Source organism: Fukomys damarensis, unplaced genomic scaffold, assembly GCF_012274545.1.
Source record: "Fukomys damarensis isolate Sample0158 unplaced genomic scaffold, DMR_v1.0_HiC HiC_scaffold_15, whole genome shotgun sequence".
Lineage (NCBI taxonomy): Eukaryota > Metazoa > Chordata > Mammalia > Rodentia > Bathyergidae > Fukomys > Fukomys damarensis.
Window position 1 is genome coordinate 24052039 of NW_022900927.1, and position 4795 is coordinate 24056833.

Consider the following 4795-nt stretch of genomic DNA (forward strand, 5'->3'; position numbering starts at 1 on the left):
TGCTGGGCCTTCATGGCTTCTATCATGGTCCTGAGCTCATCTATTTTTTTTGTCAGTTTCTGCTCTAGAGTCTTGAATCACGACTTCCATTTTGCTCACTATCTCTATGGTTATCTGGGAAATTATTTCTGTTTTGAATTTTTCTAGAGCCTGATTGATCTGTTTTGTTACTTCCTGTGCTTTGAGTTCAGGGTGTCCTGGTGGTTCACTATCGGCCTTTTCATTCTCATTTGCCCTTCTGTTTGCCATTGGTAAACTGGAAGTCTGTCCTTGTGTCTTGCTTATGTGTTTTCTCATTTTTATTTTTGTTGTCTGACTGTCCTTGATTTAATCTCTGGGTTATCACCCAAATCTTCCTGGTATAGTTGCGCCCTAGCTTCTGTGTCTCTAATGACCCACAGACATTCTCATCTTCATAACATCAGAGAAAACAGCTCATCAAATCAACGGCAATGCTTTACCCCAACTGATACAATCAGCAACACATTAAGATCAAGCACAACTTTGACACTGACCACCGGTGGTAGTCACTAGTCTATCACCCTTAAATCATCTGAATTAAATTGAAATCAAGAAGCAGTCCAGAACATGTCTGCAGTGAACAAAATTTCAATATAGTGTATTTACCATTTAATGGCTAAAACAGAGGGAGGATGCAAGGCCCCTGATCTCAGTTAGCTGATGGCTGAACCCCATGACGCTGAGTGACCTCGTGCTGCAAGGCCCAGATTGAGTTCCCCAACCTTCTGAATGGTTGAACTCCACTACGTTCTATTATAGGTTTCCCACAGCCTTTCTTTAAAGATGTTCAAAGTTGGGAACTCAGAAAAATACCCTTGATGACCACCTCTGCCTCTGCAGAGTGGGTCCAAAGACTGACACAGGAGGTCTGAGAGTGCGGGGGAGGGAGACACTACTTAAGGGGGTTCAGGGGTGCCCTTGGGGCTACCTCCCGTGCTTGAGTGATGGCTGCTGGGTCGGGAGCAGGCGTGGTTCTCCTTCCCACGGTGGATCGAGGCCCAGGCTACCTTCCTGGCATTGGAGCATGCCACTTCCTGGTGCCTGGTGCTCCCAGGCCCACTCAGATTTCAGCCCTGGATGCCACCTCTGTGGCTCGCCCTACAGTGAGGGGAGAGAATTGAAGGTGGGTTACCGAGGAAGTGGGGCTTGCGCGGCTTCCGCAAAGGGCCTGGTTCCTGCGTCCCCGGGCGCCGTCGGGACCGGTAGCTCGCGTGGCGCTTTCCGTGCTCAGTTTTCCAGCCCTCTTTCTTTATCCACCTCTCCTGGCTCTAGCCTCCAGTCCCTCCACCACTCCACGCAGCTGACAACATTGCTTCTCCTGAGACACCTCTTGTCTGGCATCTGTGGTCAGCTCCAGCCCCAGCTATCCAGCTGCTAGTCCATGAGTCTGAGCCTTCACCCCATATTCTGGACAATGGCACCATCCAGCCCAGGCCTGTCATTCTCTACTACCAGCCCTTTATTACACAGATTTTCTGAAACAGCTCATTCTATTGTACTCTGAGGTTCCACTGAGATCATGACCACCTGTCTCAGCAGCATCCATCTCCCCCAGTTCAGTCTCTACTGCAGCCTCCCATTTTGACTTGATGAAACTGCATCCCCTAGAGTTGCCCCCCATATCCCCATTGAGGAGGATGCCCTGGTAGGGACAGTTCATCCTCTCTCAACTCCCTATCCTCTGGACACTCCAGAAACAGCCACAGGACATTCCTGTTCCAGGAGTTGGGAGAAGTGGAAAGAGACCAGCCCCTCTCAGAATACACTTGGTTCCACAGGATGCTCTCATGACTTGGGCCCACTCAGTTAGTGCTGGAAGTGGGCAGCAGCTCGCATGGTGCCTTCCTGGTTCAGCAGCGTGAGATGAGGTGGGGTGAATATGTCCTCACTTTCAATTTCCAGGGCAAGGCCAAGCACCTGCATTGACCACTGAACAAGGAGGGTCAGTGCCTGGGGTTTCAGTCCATTTTTCATATGCTCAAGCATTTCTGGGTGTACCCCATCCCTCTGGAGTCTGGAGGCTTCAGAGGTGCTGTCCTTGTCAGCTATGTGCCCTCCCACTGGCAGCAGGACCAGAAACAGACCAGGAGCCATACAGGGTTATGCAAGGGAGATCAAGGCTACCCTAATGCCTCCTCCATCCTCCTGAACACTGAGGAGAGGCACAGAATTTTAACTGAGGCCAGGAAATACCTGCAGGGACAGGCCCCTGGGGAATCCATGGACCCTGCAGAATGGGCAAATATTGCAGCTCCTGATACTAAGCCAGACTGTGACTCTCACACCCCTGGCAGACAAGTCCCACTCATGATATTAAGATGCCATCCTCAGGAGGGTCTGTGCTGGGATCAAAAATCCAACAAGCACATCAAAAATGGCTTCAGTCATAAAGTATGAGTAATTAGAGTCATTCATAGGAAAATGGATGCGTATTGAGGCCATACTCTTAAGAGAAATAAATAAGATACACATGTAAATACCAAATAGTTTCTCTGGAGTGAAAAATTAAAAGTGTAAATAAGATCCAAATGGTATAATTGACAATGTGAAATAGGAAGAAAAGTGCTAAAGGTGTAGGGGAAGTGGGAAGGGTAGGGGAAAGGAAATAAGGGAAAAGAAAAAATATGAGAAAACAAAAAAATGGAAACAAAGCTTTTGTAAATAGGGAAGGGAGGAGGGGGTGAAGGGAGGGCAGGGGTAAGGGGAAAAAATGAGAACAAAGACCTGTCATGTAAAGGTACAAGATCCCAATGATGAATGTATCTGTATTGTGTACTTAAAATGTACCAATAAACTCAATGAGGAAAAAAATGGCTTCAGTAACTAAAAAACCAGACGAGTCACCCAATGACTTCTATTAGCAACTCTACAAGGCTTTCTGCATCTTCACCCCTTTTGATCCCAAGTTTCCTGAAATTCAGCTGATGATCAACACTGCCTTCTTAGCCCAGTCCACTTAGGAAACCAGGTCCGAAAAACCAGGACCGCCATGCAAGGGGGGAAACCAACTACAGATGCCCTTGTGTCTGGACCAATGTGCATATGGCAGAGATTGGACCCTGGAAAAATGAGCGGTCCAATCAAAAGGGGGACATACCTAGTCGGAAGCCCTCCAGTCATACCAGCCCTCAATACCAATCTAAGCTGCTGGTGCCTAACCTGATTGGGCGTGCAGAGACTGAATTAGATTAGGAAAGACCAGGCTCCCTCACACAGGACCCCTGGGAACCCATGGTCAATATAGAAGTTATGGGCCAAATAATGAGTTTTATGGTATACACAGGTGCTGAACATTAGCCAGTAGCCCCCTTCACCAAGAGAGATGCCATCATCATGGGGGCAACTGAAGTTCAGATGGCACAGCCATTTTGCCAAGCACAGACCTGCCAATGGGGGGAGGCATGAAATGATCCATGAGTTCCTGTATTTGCCTGAGTGCCCTATCCCTCTCCTAGGAAGAGAATTGATGACTAAACTCAGGGAATGCATGACATTTACCCCCAAAGGACCTATTAACCTGACCCTAGAGACTCAAAAAGGACTAATACTGTCTGTAACTATCCCCCAAGAGGATGAATGGAAACTTCACGCTGCAGATTGGGTTGGGAAGAAATAAACCCCTCAGTGTTACTAGAGAAATTTCCAGAGGTGTGGACTGAAAAGTTCCCACCTGGAATGGCCAAAAACTAGCCCCCAAACCTGGTAGAACTTAAACCGGGGGTAAAGCCTGTCAGACTGAGACAATATGTCATACCCAGAGAGGCACGACTTGGGGTCCGGGAACATGTAAGCCATTAGCCGGCTGAGGGGTGCAGGGATCCTAAAAAAGAATGTCAGTTCCCTTGGAACACACTGCTGCTGCCAGCTAAAAATCCAGGTGAAAATGGACACCAACTGGTGCAGGACATAGTTACTCTGTATCCAGTAGTCCCAAACTCCTACATTTACTGAGTCTGCTCCTGCCACCTGCTGGGATTTTAAAGATGCCTTCTTCTGCATTCAGCTGCCCATGCCCCGCTCCGGCAACAGCTGTGACTCTCAGCAAGAAGGCAGACAAACTGACCTTGAGAAAGGGCCTTCGAGTAAAGTTCCCCACTCGGTTATGACTCTGATGAACAATGAGGGACATAAATGGCTTTTGAATGCTAGAATAGTCCAATATAATGGGCTACTCTGTGAAAACCCCAGGTTCACCCTGGAAACTATGGACTCCCTTGTCAATTAGAACTAACAATGGGCCTGCTGTGACTGAAGCTGTCCAAGGCCTCTCTGATATGCTAAAGTTTAAATAGAATTTACACACGGTCTATAGGCCACAGAGTTCAGTGAATATAGAACACATGAATTGAACCCTTAAAATCATCTTGGCTAAGTATTGCAAAGAAATAGGGGGTAGAGCGGCCAGAAATGTTACCTCTGGCCCTACTCAGGGTCAGGTGCATACCTGGACCCTCAGGTTATTCCCCATATAAGCCACAATGCATCTATTCTCATTTTAAAGTGTCAGCTATTTTTTATAGCAATTGAAAGCTCACTAACAGATGCAATGGAATGGATGTGTGCTGTTTTCAAACTGTGCCTACTAAGAATTAATTCTTCAATGCACACAGGAATTTGGATATCTATTTTAGATTCTGATTTCATTTTAATATAGTTTCAATTAAATTCTTTTTATTTTCTTTCTAAAATTTTTTTTGGCAATGATGCTGAACTCACATCCTTACATATATGCTAGGCAACTGCTGTGCAAGTAATTACTTCACTAGCACTCAAC

The 4795-nt window shown here is 46.8% G+C and overlaps 1 pseudogene; it reads left to right on the plus strand.

Moving 5' to 3' along the window:
* The first annotated feature begins 1045 nt into the window (after positions 1-1045).
* Positions 1046-2418, plus strand: LOC109118665 (annotated as a pseudogene).
* The last annotated feature ends 2377 nt before the right edge of the window (positions 2419-4795 follow it).